This window comes from Dendropsophus ebraccatus, chromosome 9 (assembly GCF_027789765.1).
Source record: "Dendropsophus ebraccatus isolate aDenEbr1 chromosome 9, aDenEbr1.pat, whole genome shotgun sequence".
NCBI classification, from domain to species: domain Eukaryota; kingdom Metazoa; phylum Chordata; class Amphibia; order Anura; family Hylidae; genus Dendropsophus; species Dendropsophus ebraccatus.
Window position 1 is genome coordinate 107,283,402 of NC_091462.1, and position 20,042 is coordinate 107,303,443.

General features: G+C 47.0%; 1 protein-coding gene across 2 annotated transcripts in view; it reads right to left on the reverse strand.

Moving 5' to 3' along the window:
• Positions 1-18,317, reverse strand: part of RAI1 (retinoic acid induced 1) — a 105,843-nt gene extending 87,526 nt beyond the window's left edge. The window contains exons 1-2 of one of the 2 annotated variants that reach the window (XM_069984254.1): positions 18,166-18,317; positions 4,842-4,939 (exon numbers count right to left, since the gene is read on the reverse strand). The gene's annotated coding sequence lies outside the window, so the exon portion shown is untranslated. The remainder of the gene's footprint in view (positions 1-4,841; positions 4,940-18,165) is intronic. The other variant, XM_069984252.1, reaches the window with a different exon arrangement.
• Positions 18,318-20,042: the final 1,725 nt, after the last annotated feature.

Consider the following 20,042-nt stretch of genomic DNA (forward strand, 5'->3'; position numbering starts at 1 on the left):
ACAGACAATCCCCATCAGGGACGGACATAAAGCTTTATATGTCATGTTGGTCGAGGTGAGGCAACAATATTGGGTTCTTACATGGTACTATTGGTTTTGTTACTGGTGTTATTTCTCTTGGTATACTGGATTTTAGTGACGATTTGGTGGTATTGGTCACTATGTGGTAAAAGTGCGATAATAACATTTATTCCTTATATACTGGTAATAGTGATAATATGGTGATAAAAGCATCCAGAGAACAATGCATCTAGGACCCTCTAACCACAACAGCCGCAGACCCTCAGTGCATGCTGGGAGTTGTTACTGCAAACACTGGGGTTCGAAGAACAGACAACTCTAGGGGTTCTCCCCTCAGAAACGATAACCCAGCATATACCAAGTTCCAGCATACCCTGAGAACTTCATAAGGTAGACTAAAAGCTAGTTATTTTCACAAAGGTGTTGTGGCCATATACATATATACAATCAATCATTAATGGCCCCCAGGATCAGCTTCATTGGTGGGCCCCAGCTACTCCAGGTGAGGGTTTTCTTGTTTTGTTTTCAATAGGACATAGAAGATGGCCTATATACTACATGGTGGCACAGAGGAGGGCCTATATACTACATGGGGGCACAGAGGAGGGCCTATATACTACACAGGGCACAGAGGAGGGTCTATATACTACATGGGGGCACAGAGGAGGGCCTATATACTACATGGGGGCACAGAGGAGGGCCAATATACTACATGAGGGCAGAGAGGAGGGCCTATATACTACATGGGGGCACAGAGGAGGGCCTATATACTACATGAGGGCAGAGAGGAGGGCCTATATACTACACAGGACACAGAAGAGGGCCTATATACATGGGGGCACAGAGGAGGGCCTATATACTACATGGGGGCACAGAGGAGGGCCTATATACTACATGGGGGCACAGAGGAGGGCCTATATACTACATGGGGGCACAGAGGAGGGCCAATATACTACATGAGGGCACAGAGGAGGGCCTATATGCTACACAGGGCACAGAGGAGGGCCTATATACTACACAGGGCACAGAAGAGGGTCTATATACTACATGGGGGCACAGAGGAGGGCCTATATACTACATGGGGTCACAGAAGAGGGCCTATATATTACACAGGGCACAGAGGAGGGCTTATATACTACACAGGGGCACAGAGGGGGGCCTATATACTACATGGGGCACAGAGGAGGGCCTATATGCTACACAGGGCACAGAGGAGGGCCTATATGCTACACAGGGCACAGAGGAGGGCCTATATGCTACACAGGGCACAGAGGAGGGCCTATATACTACACAGGGCACAGAGGGGGGGGGCTATATACTACACAGGACACAGAGGGGGGCCTATATACTACACAGGGCACAGAGGGGGGCCTATATACTACACAGGGCACAGAGGAGGGCCTATATACTACACAGGGCACAGAGGAGGGCCTATATACTGCACAGGGCGCAGAGGAGAGCCTATATACTACATGGGGGCACAGAGGAGAGCCTATATACTACACAGGGCACAGAGGAGGGCCTATATACTACACAGGGCACAGAGGAGTGCCTATATATTACATGGGGGCAGAGAGGGTAACTATATGCTACATGGGGCACAGGGTGGACCTATACACTTCATGGGGGCACAGAAGAGGGCCTATATAATAAATGGGGGTACAAAGGGGACCTATATACTACATTAGCACACAGAGAAGATCTATATACCACATAAGGGACCTATATTCTACATGGGGGCATGGAGGGAACCTATATATTACATGGAGGCACAGATATTTACTACATGGAGGCACATGGGGGACCTATATACTACATTAGGGTACAGAGAGGACCTATATGCCGCATAGGGGCATAGTGGGACCCTATATACTACATGGGGGGGCACAAAGGGAACTTATACTAATTTGGGGGCACAGAGGAGACATGTTTACTATATGTGGGTACAGAGGGAGTTTAATTATTATACTGGGACATATACAAGGCATAACGCGATATGGGGGCATATAGGGAAACTAAACACTATATGGCACACAAAGGGGGGGCTAAATGCTATATAGTGGCATAAAAGGGGTCTATTATATGGGGCAGATTCTGCACAGATGATTTTTGGCTGGTAGAAGCCTTCATGGTGGCTGAAGCAAGATGGGGAAATAAAAATAAGTGAACAACGCTAATAAGTGAAATTGCCCCCAGTGGGTCACTGGATGTAACTGCACTGTAATCACTCCTTTAGTAAAGGAGGATGGGGGAACAATTAGGCTATGGGGAAGTCAAGTACATTTCTTGCACAGGGGCCTTCTGCAGTCTGTGTCTGCCCTGATTACCATGATGTCAGGACTGATGGGAAATGTATTTTTTTTGCACCTGCTGCAGGCTGAAGGTTCCCCATCTCTCATTTATAAACTGCATTTAGTTATAGGATGTATCCATGTTTTCCAGGCAGCCCTAGGGCTGCATCTATCAAATGCCGAGTGTTCAGGGTTTGATAAATCTGAACCTAGCTATCAACTTTCCAAAAATGAGGTGATAACTAGATGAAGGAGGGGTGGGGGCCTGTAGCTGGCCATTATTAGGAGTCCTATAGAGAGTGAATGCAGCAGCAGTAGAACAAATGTGCTTCAGCTCCATTCACTTAGAGGACAAGGGACATCTATTTGCACTTTAGGATTAGGTCCCAGTGGTCAGACCGCCTCTGATCAGCTAGTATCCTATGGAGAGGTGATAACTTTTTATCTTGGGATAACCCCTTTAATTCATAATCTGTGTTTAGGTTTAGGCTATGGCAATTTATAGGATGTATGCTGCTTTTCTGTTGTATTATTGGCTCTTCGTATACTGCATTTATGCGACTCATTATCCAAATGCATTGCCAATGTTCCCAGCACATAAGTCACAATTGTAGGCTCCCATTATCCGGACGGAGGCCAAAACAGTGTCCTTTTGTCCTCCATTTGAGTATCATACAGTATGTCCAGGTTGAATTTTGTGTATGGAATAGTGTAGTAGCCTGTAGCATCCTGACTGCCCCCCATCTCCACACACTACCCATCATGGCTGCCCCCCATCCCCACACACTACCCATCACGGCTGCCCCCCATCTCCACACACTACCCATCCTGGCTGCCCCCCATCCCCACACACTAGCCATCCTGGCTGCCCCCCATCCCCACAAACTACCCATCCTGGCTGCCCCCCATCCCCACAAACTACCCATCCTGGCTGCCCCCCATCCCACACACTATGCATCCTGGCTGCCCCCCATCCCCACACACTACCCATCATGGCTGCCCCCCATCCCACACACTATCCATCCTGGCTGCTCCCCATCCCCACACACTACCCATCCTGGCTGCCCCCCATCCCCACACACTACCCATCCTGGCTGCCCCCCCATCCCCACACACTACCCATCCTGGCTGGCCCCCATCTTCACACACTACCCATCCTGACTGCCCCACATACCACACACTATCCGTCCTAGCTGCCCCCTATGCCCACACACTACCCATCCTGGCTGCCCCACACACACACACTACCCGTCCTGGCTGCCCCCCATGCCCACACACTACCCATCCTGGCTGCCCCCTATCCCCACACACTACCCGTCCTGGCTGCCCCCCATGCCCACACACTACCCGTCCTGACTGCCCCCCCATCCCCACACAATACCCATCCTGGTTGCCCCTCATCCGCACACACTACCCATCCTGGTTGCCCCCCATCCCCACACAATACCCATCCTGGTTGCCCCTTATCCCCAGACACTACCCATCCTGGCTGCCCCCAATGCCCACACACTACCCATCCTGGCTGCCCCCCATCCCCACACACTACCCATCCTGGCTGCCCCCTATCCCCACACACTACCCATCCTGGTTGACCCTCACTGCCACACACTACCCATGCTGGTTGCCCCTCATCCGCACACACTACCCATCCTGGTTGCCCCCCATTCCCACACAATACCCATCCTGGCTGCCCCCTATCCCCACACACTACCCATCTTGGCTGACCCCCCCCATCCCCACCCACCTGGCCCCCAGTGGTCCTCCAGGTCAACAGGATGCCCAATGCAGCGATCGCTAATGTATGACTGCCAGATGACGTTACTGGTGCGTGTGTCCTGAGGCAGGGCTGGAGTGTGGCGCCACTGCGGCCGGCCATGGCTCACATATCCAATAAACAAATGTGTGGGGGGGGGGGCAATGCGTGGGGCTGGCCGCGGCTGCTGAAGTCAGCGCTGGTGGCAGGACATCTGATCAGGTGCCTGGTACATGGGTGGATGGACAATACATATCCCCTATGCGGAAGGGCCCGATGCAATGGAGGGGCCTGCTAGGCTGAGGCTTACAGTCCGAGCCTGGAGGGCCCCTCTGTTGGCCTGGGCCCCTGTGCAACTGAACCGGCTGCACAAATGATATGTCCGCCACTGCGTAACAGGTAACAGGTGTAATCTGCCCATGGAAACCCCTTATGGGCACTATGATACTGTAACTGCTGGAACAACTCCATGGCTTCTGTGTCTATTGTACGGCTTGTTCTCTCCCCTTATGGCCTTAGCCCTCCTCACCTAACCGCGACAGCTGACCGCCAATCTCTCTGCACCACAACACCTTCCCTCCAGGGGTTAATGAAAGCCTCTCTCATCTTCCCCTAAAGGGACCGCCGGGACGTATGAAAGGGCCTGTAAATAAGACATGTTACTCCTCTATCAAATATTTAGGCCATTTTTGCTCTCCATTCCTCCTCTGACAAACTCAAGTGCTAGAGGAGACTCAATTAATGTGATATATTAGCAATATATTTATGGGACTTACTGACAGATGACGCAGAAGCGGCTCCCCAGCGGTCTCCAGGAGATGATCGGGCGGGTGGCAGCCATTCAGTGTCTGCTGCAGTTTGCTGTATACGCTTCCTGTCCCAGCGGGAATATGTCAGAAATGGGGGAAAAATGAGCAAGTGTGCTAAATATAAAACATGCTTTATTTTACATGGAGCTATATACAGCATCCCGCACTGGGGAGATATATCCATATACAAGAACAATGGTTACAGGAAGGACCTATCTCACATGTAGCTATCTATCTATCCATCTCCTATCCATCTGTCTGTCTATTTATTATCTACAGTATCTATCTCATATCCATCCATCCATCTATCCATCTCCTATCTATCTATCTATCCATCTATCTCCTATCTATCTATCTATCTATCCATCTATCTATCCATCTATCTATCCATCTATCTATCCATCTATCTATCCATCTATCTATCCATCTATCTATCCATCTATCTATCCATCTATCTATCCATCTATCTATCCATCTATCTATCCATCTATCTATCCATCTATCTATCCATCTATCTATCCATCCATCTCCTGTGTGTCTGTCTGACTATCTATCTATTATCTACAGTATCTATCTATCTATCTATCTATCTATCTATCTATCTATCTATCATCTCCCATCTACCTATCTACTATCTCTCTCATCTATCTAGGTGATAGATGAAAGACATACATATAGACAGATCTGAGAGAGATAGATAAATAGATAGGAGATAGAAGATAGAAAGATAGATAGATAGGAGATAGATAGATAGATAGATAGATAGATAGATAGATAGAAGATAGATAGGAGATAGATAGATAGATAGGAGATAGATAGATAGATAGATAGATAGATAGATAGATAGGAGATAGATAGATAGATGATAGATAGATAGATAGATAGATAGATAGATAGATAGATAGATAGATAAATAGATAGGAGATAGATAGATAGATAGATAGATAGATGATAGATAGATAGATACATAGATAGATAGATACATAGATAGATAGGAGATAGAAGATAGATAGATAGATAGATAGATAGATAGATAGATAGATAGATAGATAGATAGGAGATAGATAGGAGATAGATAGATAGATAGATAGGAGATAGATAGATAGGAGATAGATAGATAGATAGATAGATAGATAGATTAGATAGATAGGGATTTTTAATAACTCATTGTTATTATATAAGATAGTGGTCCAGGAGCAGAGACCCCCTTTTTCTTCTAGAGCAATGCCGCTCAGTGATGTATGTGGGGTATACCTGCAGTCTCGGACCCCTAGCTCCATCAGAAGCCTCATTGATTTCAACAGCCCCTGACATAGCTCCACTGAAATCAATGGCGCTTCCCATGCTCCCGACAGAGTGCCAGAAACCTCTCGGTGCTCTGTGACCCCTGAGATGCTGAGGGTCAGCACATGGACCCCCCCAGACGGGTCAGAAGACGTGGAACCCCTCTGTACAACAACTACCGTTTTCTCCATTTCCTTTTCCTGTTGACAAAGAAGAAGGAGAAACCAAGAAAAAATGTCTGCAGGGTCTCTCGAGCAGAGACAGGAATCAATGCAGCAACGCGTTTCGCTTGGTCCTCTAAGGACCTGAAAATAAATATCAGAACTTCCTCATGATTCAGTCTCACACACACGCAGAGCGCCCTGCTAGCGCTGAGCTAGGGATTAGCTGTTCCTTTGCAGAAGGTGCCTGTTCCCCGTGCGCTACAGAACAGAAGATGAATGTGTTGCAGAGGCATGAGCCTTCTTGTCGGAGGGTTTTGTCATTTCTCTACCCAGCCGTTCCGAGCACACCAATTAAAAAGAGATTAGCGGGCTTCATGCCCCACACACATCCTCCGAAACACACGCAGCAGACCGAGCGCGCTCATAGCTGCCGCTGGGCAGGACAAAGTGGGCACATATTGTAGCTGCATTAACACTATGTGTGTCATGACCCAGCCACGAAATGCGCCGGCTAACACAGAAGCCGATTTACTGCAGAATCCCTCTGGGCTATGGGTAGGGATTGTACTGGAACATGTATGTTGATAGGGTTTTCTGCATTGGACCACTTAGATGTGTTATTTAATAAAGCTAGTCTTGTTCACAAAGGGGTTTTTTGGTTTGTTTTTTCATGTGGATTCTGTGCGGATTTCACCAGAAAACCACAATGATTATGCTTCCTATTGTTTTTAATGGGAATTTCTACAGCAGTTAACACCGAAAGCATGGCATGGATTCTCATTGGAAATAATGGGAAGCGGAATCCACGTTTTTATAATGAATCCACATCAGAATCTGCATGGAAAAATACTTTAGCCCCATTGAAGGAGAAAAATCCACATCCAAGGCCTTAGGGGCCTATTCCATGGAGCGATAATTGGACGATTATCGCTCCGTGGAATTGACACATCGTTTATTTTGGTTCAAACCTTAAATCATCGGGCACCGACTGCGCATCTCTGCGTGGAATAGCGATGTGCGGCAGGCGACCAACGATTTCACAAGCACCATACTTTACCCAAGCATGTTGCAGGTCTTCTCCTGCGCTCCTCCTTCCTTCCGGTCCCGCGCGCAGCAGCAGCTTCAGTGCGGCCTGTCTGAGTTCACAGACCACTCAGCCAATCACTGGCCAGGACCGCCGCTGCCACTAATAGGCTGAGAGGTCTGTCAGCTGAGACAGGCCGCACCGAAGCTGCTGCAGCGCGTGGGACCGGGAGGAAGAAGGAGCGCAGGAGAAGACCTGCAACATGTTTAGGAAAGTTCAGTGTTTAAACAAAGGCTGCAAGGACATCGGTAATGATGTCCCTGCAGCCCTCGCTAAACGATTATCGGGCAATGGAATAGGCCCAGTAAACGAGCGCCGATCTAGCAGATTGGCACTCATTTACATTATTGATCGGGCCTCTATGGTCCTGCGGAATAGGACCCTTAGGCAAATCTGCAGTATGCATGCTGCAAATCTATTGTGTGAACATACTCATGTATGCTCAGCTTAACTGAGCGTGCATATATTGTGATTGGGGAGAAGGGACAAAGCCACTGCCAGATACCTCTGGACACGGCTTATCATTCTGGAGGACATTTATCAAAATGCGCCCCTGGTGTTCACCACGGGAAAGACGCCAATTATTGCCTTTCCCTGTCCCACTTGTCTGATGGGTGGGCAGGACTCTGGAGGGGGGCGCCTTCTGTGCCTGATTTACCATGATTTACACCTGCTAGTAGGTGTAAATCATGGCAAAAATCTACACCTGCTCTGGAGCAGCCGGCGCAGGTCCCGCATGAAGGAGTACTCCAGCAAAAATCTTTTTATTTCTAATCAACTGGTTTTAGAAAGATGATATTGGTTTGTAATTTACTTTAATTTAAAAATCTCAATTCTTCCCATACTTATCAGCTGCTGTATGTCCTGCAGGAAGTGGTGTATTTTTCCGGACTGACACAGTGCTCTCTGCTGCCACCTCTGTCCATGTCAGGAACTGTCCAGAACAGCAGCAAATCCCCATAGAAAACCTCTCCTGCTCTGGACAGTTCCTGACATGGACACAGGTGGTAGCAGAGAGCATTGTGTCAGACTGGAAAGAATTCACTACTTCCTGTAGGACATACAGCAGCTCATAAGTACTGGAAGGCTGGAGATTTTTAAATAGAAGTAAATTACAAATCTATATAACTTTCTCAAACCAGTTGATTTAAAAGAAAGAAGATTTTCATGGGATTACCCCTTTAACTAAGAGGCGTGCATCTTTTAGTTAATCTGGTGGGGTGAATGGGGGCGGGGGGTAATTTAAGACTGGCCTACGAGTACGTCGTTCTTAATGAATATCCCCCTCTGAGAACAAAGGGATGCGGAATCTGAAATCCAATGTCCCATCCTTCTCTCTCCCCCCGATATCTGTAGTCAGGAGAGGGTCAGAAGGCCCCTATATACATTAGATCGAGGACGGGAAATGTTCAGTCCTCCAGCTGTTGAAAAACTACAATTCCCAATATGCCCGGACAAAGCTTTACAGGCATGATGGCAATTGTAGTTTTGCAACAGCTGATGGGTTATGCCACATGTAGGACCAGCTTTGATGGCCTTACGGGTGTATGTCTGCTGTATCTGTGCATGTTTCTAGAAACAGAATTCGTCCCACAAGAACAAAGGGGTTGCTGTTATCTGGTTGTTCTTACGGGGACCCAAAACTCAGACCCCATCCACACCTCTAGTTATTGTGGCTGACTCTCTAATGTGTATGATTCTGGGGCGAAGGTTCTGGGGCAGAGAAGGGTGTGTTGTTTCCCAGGAGGTAAGCGGCTGCTAGAGGAGTCTGGCAGCGGCTACAGCCCCCCTCCCTCCCCAATCACGATACATGAACATCTGACCGACATGTATAGGGTGAACAGAGGAGATAGATATCGACCGACGAGTGTTGAAGGTGACCACCGAGTTCTCTCCATGTTATACAAAGACCCCACCAAACAGCTCCTCCTATCTCAGCTTCCTGTGGGAGACATCGGAGAAGGGGATATTGGGGTGAACCGCCGTCACACCTGAATTTTTCGCTTTCCAACGGAGATAGACTTTAAGCAGAATAAAAGTCAGCGACAAAGAGGAGCCTATAATATACAGAAAAGAGGGAAAAAATGAATCCAGATGTCTGGCAATGGCTTTTCCTTTGATCTCCCTATTTCAGTTCACCTCACGTTTTATTTCCCCCGCAATCTATAAGCGCCATTTATTTCAGACTCCTCTACGTCTAATAAATCTCCGGCTTGATATAATGGAGACTTAAATGATTCCAGGTTTTGTATAAAGGGAGAAGAAAACGCAGGTAAGGAGCGTGCGGTAACCCCTAGCAACCAGATGGCTGCTTTTGTTAAGGCGCTCGGGAACGCTGCAATTTCGGTCGCTTTTTTGACCTCATGGGATGCAAATTTCAGAGAACGTATACATGTATGTGTGTACAGCTCTGGTTTCAATCTAGCGGCGGGGAGGGTTAACCCCTCGAGCGCTGATGGAGGTTGTACCGCACGCGTGTGGAAGATGAGGAGGCGACTGAAAAGAGAAGGAAGACGTGGAAGGATGTGGGGCTGAGGTATAAAAGGCGACCGGCGCGGTGACGGCCATCACGAGTCATGGCACCATGCGACTGACTGGGAATTTCACGGCACGGGCGGTTTTATCCAATACAGAGATAAGAGGTTTGGCAACACTTCAGGACGTGATACAACGGGGAATTTACTAACAAACTAATGTGAAGAAAACGTGGAGCTGTTGCCATAGCAACCAATCTGGGTTTGCTTGTTTTTTAACCTGTCTTTGGAATCTGTAATTTGATTGGTCGTTATGGGTCACATGTCACGTATCGATGGATTACCATTACCGGATAGAGGGGCCATCTCTCAATAAATCCCCCCCTCCTTGCTTTAGGGCTGGGACGGGGAACCTGTGGTCCTCTGGCTGTTGGAAGACTACAATTCCCATCATGCCTGGACAGCCAGAGGCTGTCCAGGCATGATGGGAACTGTAGTTTTGCAACAGCCAGAGGACCACAGGTTCCCCATGCCTGCTTTAGGGGGTCATTTACATGTTTTCTGTACATATTCCATAGACGAAGTATACGATCAGGATATGGGCAAAACATGGCTACTACTGGACCCTCCAACATTGGATCCGCCAGAAACACGTTCCCACAACGTCTTTTTTAAGCTGTTTTGAGGTGAAAATATGGCAGCATTATGCAAATTACAACTGCATTTTGAGGAATGCTACAGTATTTTCATCTCAAAATGAAAGCCGCAAAGAAGATGGCCGTAAAACAGTCAAAAAAAGACGTGGTAGGACCATAGGAAGTCAGCAAACATAGCCTTAACCTCTAATGTTGGCTTATCTCCCCTGACACTGTAAGGCCAGACTCTTCTTTCTCCCAATATCCGCCAGCAATGGACACCCCCATGACATTCATCCAATCCATTCGCCCCCGTTACGTGTGTGAATCACCACACAAGTTGACATGGCGCCAACCAGATTCCCCACCCGCCTCCTAATTCCAGACCACGTTCCTGCTAATCCGGCACCAGACCTGTTTTTGTGTTAGATTAAGGAATTAGCCGGTGATACTGATTTATGCCATTGAAATTTGCTGTTTCTTTTTACAGGCAGCTGAAGATAAGACGGGTGACGTCACGGTGACGCCATATACTCCGCGCTGCAGCAACAGAGTTGGCAGGCTTTGGCGGAGTCTATTAGCTGACACTGTGACACCACCACCTCCGCTGTGCCTGTCTCACACTCCCCACAAAGAGACCTACAGCACCAGCTGCAGACGCCCATCCGAGGCCTCCACATGGACGCCGGGCTGCGGGGATCAGCCCCAAGGACGGTAGCAGCACATCTGCCTGGCAACGGAACCGACAGAAAAATCTGGCGCTATCAGCCCAGGATCACAGAGGAGAAGGCGGCGAGCGAGACAAAGCTGCTTTGTACGAGGCGAGCGTTCAGCTCTGCAGCAGAGTCCTGCTCATACCATCAACTCCCCGCTGAGATGCGCTGAACTCTATCAAATGATCTAGAAGCTCCGCGCCGGCCCCTTCTAACGCTCTGCAGCCTGGCGACGTACCGGAACACAGCCTGACGCCTGACTATATTCTACAATAACCTTAAAGGGCAAATCCTCTAACATGAAAGAAATTAAGCCCATGGGTCACGTTATTAAAAATTCCTTTCAAATATTATATCCGTTCCTGGGAAAGCTAGGTGGCAACAAACATGGCCGCCATTCAGACTTGTCATCCAGTATGGATGGTTTTGTCATATTAGTCTGGAAGAGCTGGGTTAGGGGTTGCAATGGCCGCTATGTCATTGCGACATGGTTAAATAATGGTAGAAACTACTTAAATATACTGGTATTTTATTTAGAGGACCGCCATTTTAAATTTAAAGGGGTATATGTGTGATGCCCAATCAGAAATAAATTAGATGGTGCAGCCACATCCACTAAATCGCCTATATAATGCCAATGAATGGAAACAAAAAAAGCTCCCTTACCTTTAAAAAAAGAGGAATAGGAGCTGCAGGGGAGTGTCATGTGACTTATCCCACCTTAGCTGAATGGCTGAAGAATGACGCTTTAAAGATCTCACTGATTCGCACCTAGAAGCCAATTTAGTCAGCACTACGGCGCCCTCTAGTGGCGGGGGGTAACATTGATGTAAGCGTATGGTGGGGGGGGGGGGATTGATTTCAAGAACGCAACTACCTCTCCCCGTGCTCGAGGTGAGCGGCTGGAGTGGCCTTAGGACCCCGAACCTAAGTCCTCCCCCCAAAGTTGTGATGACGTCACGACTCGGTAGGAAAAGGCCTGTCTCGGCCTTACCCTAGTCACTGATTGGCTGAGCAGCCAGACCATCAGCCGGGTCGTGACATGGACACCCTGGAGATCCCAAAGCCCAGTGGGTGTTCACGCGGCTGCTCACCGCGGACACGGGGAGAGGGAAGTTGTTACTGCAGGCTGCCGGACTTCTCCTTTAATGGCTGTTAAAAAATCCAGACATTCAGGTAGGAGAAAACGATCCCACCTGACATTACGGATCATCAGGTTCCGGATTAAAGGGACCTCGCAGTATATAAAACCTCCCGGTTCTCGGGCAGCGGAGTGTGTACTATGGCTTCCTGTTATCAATCATTTCTGCAAATGCCGTCCAAAGTGAGTGACGGCACCGCGCTCCAACGCTCCTGCAGTATGTGCGCAGGGAAACTAATAGCCCGCAGCTGGTGGCTTTGTATTATTATGTATTATATATGTCAGGCTGTGTTCACACATTACGTTACATGGCCATCTGGGCCCCTGTGGTATCGTACCAGGGGCCCTTACCTAATCATATACAGGGGTCCTCCGGAAATCAGCAGGTAACTCCACCCCTGGGGCAATAAATGGCGTTCAGAGGTGATAGTGTCAGACAGGACAGCAGGGGGCACCGTTCTGGGTTTGCTATAATCCCACCCCTGCTCTATGTATGCTACTGCTGCAATAACAGGACTGCACTGCTGTATCATAAACATCCCTGTATCTGAGTCAGACAGCGCTAACACAACCCCCCCCCTTTCCCCAGCAACGTCCCCCCCAATCAGACACGGGTTAATCCAGGTGAATCTCTCGGTGTGCGGTTACATCCGCCTGAGAGATGGGTTTTGTGGCGAGATCCATGGATTTCACTGCCCAGGAACTCCCGAGGACAGGATTTTAAGCCGCAGCCCTACTGTGCCTGCCTCTGATTACCGCCAGCATGCAAGCAATTTAACCCCGCAAATTCCACTTCAATGCTGAGGCTATTTAAAGAGGCAAGGTGACATTTTTATTAGATTGTCAAAACCTGCATAGCGCCACTTATTATAGCCTGTGCGTAAGTGCGGTAAAATAAACTACCAGAGCTATGTACGATCAATGTAGTGTCAACCAATACTACTTCTGTACATATGGGGCAGTATATAGTAGTTGTATACTTGTATATAGGAGCAGTATTAGAGTAGTTATATTCTTGTATATGGGGGCAGTATTATAGTAGTTAATTCCTTATCCAGACTTGTGCTGCTTGGGGGCGACCTTCTCCGCCGATGGTGCTGGCCGGGTTCTGGTGTGGTGTTTTTGGGTCTGGTCCTGTGGCATGGGGGTCGCAGGGCCGTCCCATGGCCCCCGTTCCCTGGCTGTGCACGCCTGCGGGGGTGGTGGTCACTTACTGGCACGGTGTGGACTTAGTGTAGGGACCCATGTGTATCAGATACCTGCACGATGGTACATGGGGCAGTATGGCTTGATCAATTCATACACAAAATTCTGATGTGTTTTTTATTTAGCCTAGCGGCACTAGTATCAGCCATAGGTGTGAGGTGCAGCACTCTGTTTCTTCCCTGAACCGCATTATAGTAGTTATATTCTTGTATATAGGAGTAGTATTATAGTAGATATATTCTTATATATAGGAGCAGTATTATAGTAGTTATAGTCTTGTATATAGGGGGCAGTATTATAGTAGTTATATTCCTGTATATAGGAGCAGTGTTATAGTAGTTATATTCTTGTATATAGGAGCAGTATTATAGTAGTTATATTCCTGTATATAGGAGCAGTATTATAGTAGTTATATTCCTGTATATAGAAGCAGTATTATAGTAGTTATATTCTTGTATATAGGAGCAGTATTATAGTAGTTATATTCCTGTATATAGGAGCAGTGTTATAGTAGTTATATTCTTGTATATAGGAGCAGTATTATAGTAGTTATATTCTTGTATATAGGAGCAGTATTATAGTAGTTATATTCTTGTATATAGGGAGCAGTATTATGGTAGTTATATTCTCCAGTAATCCCTGTCCCACAAAAGTTAATCTATATGATGACAGTACGTGGCCTTTAAGAGGAAACTAACCCCTGTCATACATTCCCTCAGCAGAACATGCAATCTAAAAAATATGTTTTCAGCTGCTACCCGAAGCCGTTTCTAATATTCTACTTCCTCGCCGTTCCCTCTGTACAGACTTATGTCATTTATTTCTGCAATGTGCAAAGCTCCAGACTGCAAACTGCAAACAACTGTGCTGCTGACCCAGCCGTCCACTCTCAGGAGGTTACAGACCGGGCCATTTGGCCTCTCCAGACTGCTGCCTGCTAATGCCTCGTGTTCCACTGATCTAATCCCCAAACAATTACGCTGTCTGAGAATCTGAAGGATTCAAGAGTGATTGCACATTGTGGGGTGCCAGGCGTGCAGGGGTTAACATCCCTGTGCATATGTATATATATATATATATATATATATATATATATAGAATGTGTGTGATTTTTTCCTTCCAGATATTTCCATCTGTGCTGAAGCTCTCGGCCCTCTCAATTAAAACCGCCAAGGATAAAAAAGTCCGCTTAGTGTTACTGAGAGATTCCAGTATAGATTTCCTACGCTCGCCTCAAGGGAATAATAAAAGCCGTCTAGCTCTTTTATCAAAGCCTCCTCACTCCTCTCTCTCTGGGGGGAGAAGACTGCCTGAGAGTGGATCGCACAACCGACAGCTGCTCACATTAAACAACTGAGAGAGCGTCAGGGCCGAAGAGACTGGACCCTAACCCGCTCACCGCACTCTGTCCTGGGATCTAACTGGTTAAATAATACATCTATTGTTTGCAACAAAGAGTGATGAGCCGCTTGTTTATGCCGAGGTAGAAGCCCCCCCCCCCCCCCCCCCCCCCCCGCGGCCTTGTTGCCCAAAGACCTATATCCCCCATAAGACGACAACAGTATCCTAAATAGCATATGGTGGGTGGGGGGCTGGGTACCGATTTGGCACTAGGACCCAGAGATAGTTAATGAAGCCAATTAAAATTTTCAAATTCAAAGTTCTAAATTTTGGCGGGAAATTCAAATAAAAATGGGCGGAGTTTAAGCAATCAGAAGAATGATGTGAAGTGGCCATAGTGAGACTCTTAGGGCCCTATTCCACTGGACGGTTATCATTCGCATAATCGTTAACGATACACGATCCAAACGACCGCTATTGTGAAAGACCTGAAATTGCTCACCCATTTACATGGAACGATAATCGTTACTTATGATCGTACTTGCGGTCGTCTTGTCGTCGTTATTGCGTCCGTCACTACTGTGAACGACCGAATGTCGTTGTATTTAATGCGAACGATTTGCGAACGAGCAACGATAAAAATAGGTCCAGGCCTTATTGAACGGTCAACGATAGTCGTTAACTGCTATTCAACCGAACGATTATCATTTAGATTTAAACGATTTAATGATAATCTGCACGATAATCGTCCCGTAGACTAGGGCCCTTACTCCTATCCAGATCAATGGGATGACCACTGTAAGTAAACAAACAGGGGCCCCAATAGGTGACGCGTCGGCAGAGCCATTATTTATAACCCCCGCCCTGAAACAAAGATATTCACATTTTTGAAGTGATCTGATTGGTTGCTCTCTGAAGCCCCCTTGCCTGCACTAGATGAGACTGATCACCACAGTGACCAATCAGATGGCAGCTCTCATTTTGCAAATGGAATGAAAGAAAGTATCTGATTGGTCGTCGTGTGGAAACATGGGGGGGGGGGGGAGATTTATCAAACATGGTGTAAAGTGAAACTGGCTCAGTTGCCCCTAGCAACCAATCAGATTCCACCTTTCATTTTCCAAAGAGTCTGTGAGGAATGAAAGGTGGAATCTGATTGGTTGTCGGGGGCGACTGAGCCAGTGTCACTTTACACCATGTTTGATAAATCTCCCCCCATGGTCTTCATCTGGTCCTGAATAGACGCTTATCTTCTCTAAGGTCAAGGCGGCATCTTCTACAGCTCAGCTGCATTGGAGTCTGGGGTTGTCTGACATCCCCCTCCTGTCCCTCCCGCCATGCTTTATACTGCAGCTCTGCCTGTTCTGATAGGCTGCTGGGTGTCAGCACAAGCTCAGCAGGAGAAAGATCTCCATTACATTGATTATAAGCCACAAATCACTATAAAAACTGTATGTAGATGGAGGAGGAGCCTAGAGATAGGAATTAAAGGGGGGTTTCCATTCATCGCTGTTATTGGGTAAACATATACTCTGTCTTAGCACTCCGTCCAATGGTAGAAGCAAAGACTCCCACTAAAAGGTGAATATTTTTCTTTCAAATCAACCTGTTTCAGAAAGTTATACCGATTTGTAGTTTACTTCTATTTAAAAATCTCCAGTCTTCCAGTACTTATCAGCTGCTGTATGTCCTGCAGGAGGTGGTGTATTTTATCCAGTCTGACACAGTGCTCTCTGCTGCCACCTCTGTCCATGTCAGGAACTGTCCAGAGCAGCAGCAAATCCTCATAAAAAAACTCTCCTGCTCTGGACAGAGGTGGCAGCAGAGAGCACTGTGTCAAACTGGACAAAATACACCACTTCCTGCAGGACATTCAGCAGCTGATAAGTACTGGAAGACTGAAAATTTTTAAACAGAAGTAAATTACAAATCTATATATTTTTCTTAAACCAGTTGATTTGAAAGAAAAAGATTTTTTTGCCGGAGTACCCCTTTAAATATATAAGAGTGGGTGGTCCACATGTTACACCAGTATCTCAAGGGGAGGGGAGGGGGTTTCCAGAGACCTGACCACATGGTCACGTGTTCGCTGCTACAGTCTGTATCCACATATAACATTGGTTTCTACCTGGAAAACCCCTTTAAGCATTATAAACAATAGACAATTTTAACCCTAGCTATTCCAACATTCTAAGCACATATGATACAAACTTTTTCTTGCATGGCGACAAATATCAAGCATGGCGTCTACCGTCTAACACTCTGTTTACTGGCCGTCCATCTGGGTGACATAACAGCGCCATTCTAATAACACAAGCAATCCGCCGGTGCGTCCCGGATACTATGTCCCTTTAAGACTTCCTTTAAGTTCCACTATAGGATTTTTTTATTCAGTGGAGTTCCCCTTTAAAAAAAAATAAAATACCCTTCACATCTTTTTTTTTTTTTTGCGGTGAGCGCTTCCCGCCATCTCCATAGACAGCGGCGCAGCAGCCGGATAGAATGGCAGCCATAAATACACAATCCCAAAGGTAACGCCGTCTCTGGCGGGTGCAGCGAATTAGGTCATTAGCCGCGCTCCCCCGACACCTCCACACTGCAGCGTAATACATATACATCCATACAACAGTCATACGGGAGGGTGCGGGTACTCACCCCCCCCACACACCTGCCGTTCCCTGGGGTCACCCCCAAATTCAGGTCACATTTCGGTTTACGTCAACAGATTTCCATCCTATTTTCCCGACTTCTTCAAGGTGCCTTATAACAACACAAAGCCACAAATAGGGGCGCCGGCCCTTTAAACGTGACGGCTTGTATAATCAGGCTTATAATACTAATGATCACGATATCCTCCGTCTTATCCGCTTTCTGTAGCGAGCGGTTATCACGTCTCCCTAGGGAGCTGAGATATGGGGGGCTGTTTGCATGGTCCTTGTAGTTTAATACCTGTGACCCCCCCAATGTTATGGACAAGACAAACAGCATCCTGTATCTCAGCTTCCCGGAAAGGATATAGAAGTTCTTTACAAACACGTACGTGTTCTACCGCCACATATGAGCCGTATGGAGACCCCCACATATTTGGTGGTAAGGACTACAGGACCCAGCATGAGATCAGACAAGGGGAATGTATCATGTAGGGGCAGAGAGGCTGGCACTGGTGTCCTGGCAGACAGCCTGGCTCCTCTGTGATATGCAGCAGAGCTGGGACAGTGCACATTACACTACATAGAGCTCGGCACTCACCTCTCAGCAGCACTCAGCCTCTCTCCTGGGGGGCACACAGGCCATGTATGGTCCAGCAGGGAGTGGAGGCAGCTGGCAGTGCCAGGCTCACAGGTGAGGGGTAGTGCCAGCAGGCTGCAGTCTGGAGATCCCTGCTCTCCCCAGCTCCTGTACAAAGGCTTCCGGAGGAGGCTGCAAGGAATAGAAGGGGGAGCCAGGTGTCCTGGCCGGGCCGGCACTGCCCCCTGCTGGCCGAACTGACACATACACACCACCTCCTCCCATGTTAACCCATTGGCTGCAATTATCTACTGGAACCCACTGGAAGCATGGACTACAAGGGCCAGCATGCCAGGCTGCACCAATACAACATGATAAACTTAGATACAGGATCACAAGTGACAGGCTTAGGTACAGTGATTAGATACAATACAACACAGTAGGCTGGTACTTTTACACGGAGCGATAATTCGCCCGATCGCACGATTAACGATTTTGAATGACCGATGTTTTTTTTATAACCGTTTAGACGGAACGATACATCGTACGGAAAAATCGTTTTGCGATCGTTTAAGCCTATCTCACACACAGGTGAAATCGCTGAAAGACTGTTTACACTGAACCATCGGCGAATTTTTTGCGAACGATCAACGATGATTTGTGAACATGTTGAAAGATCAAAATGAACGATTTTTTGCCCGGCGGTTGATCGTTCGCTGCGTTTACACGTACGATTATCGTTCGAATTCGATCGTTATCGTGCAAAAACGAACGATCAATCGTTCCGTGTAAAAGGACCATTAGGGCCCTATTCCACCGGACAATTATCGTTAAATCGTTCGAATCTAAACGATAATCGTTCGGTTGAAATGCAGTTAACGATTAACGATCGAACAAGAAATCGTTGATCGCTTTATAAGACCTGGACCTATTTTTATCGTTGCTCGTTCGCAAAACGTTCGCAAATCGTTCGCATCGAATAAGACAACGTTCGGTCGTTCGCAATAGATACAAACGCAATAGCGAATAAATAGCGAAGACAAACGATCGCAATTACGATCATAAGTAACTATTATCGTTCCATGGAAATGACTGAACGTTTTCAGGTCTTTCGCAATAGCGGTCGTTTGAGATCGTTAATCGTTAACGATTATGCAAACGATAATCGTCCGGTGGAATAGGGCCCTTAGACACACTGAACAGTATCGCACACATTTAAGATCACACGATAGATGAACTGAGGTACACAGTATACCACTAAAGGCTTAGATACACTGATACTGTATCACGCAGAATAGGCTTAGGTACAGTCAGCCAGGATCACACATAAAAGCTTGGATACAATTAGACAGTGTCACACACGACACATGAGGTAGTATCAAACCACACCTGAGAGGCCTAGATACATAAACAAGAGTATACTGCTATAGACTTATGGTCCTTTTACACGGAACGATTAATAGTTCGAATTTGTACGATAACGATCAAATTCGAACGATAATCGTACGTGTTACGGAGCGAACGATCAAACGACGAGCGAGAAATCGTTCATTTTGATCTTTCCACATGTTCTCAAATTATCGTTGGTCGTTCGCAAAAAATTCGCAGATCGTTCCGTGTAAACATTCTTTCAACGATTTCACCTATGTGTGAGATAGGCTTAAGCGATCGCAAAACGATTTTTCCGTACGATGTATAGTTCCGTCTAAACGCTGATCGTTATAAAAAAAACATTGTGCATTCAAAATCGTTAATCGTGGGATTGGGCGAATTATCGCTCCGTGTAAAAGTACCATTAGATACACTGATACTGTATCACGTAGAATAGGCTTAGGTACAGTGAGCCAGGATCACACATAAAAGCTTGGATACAATTAGATGGTGTCATACATGACACA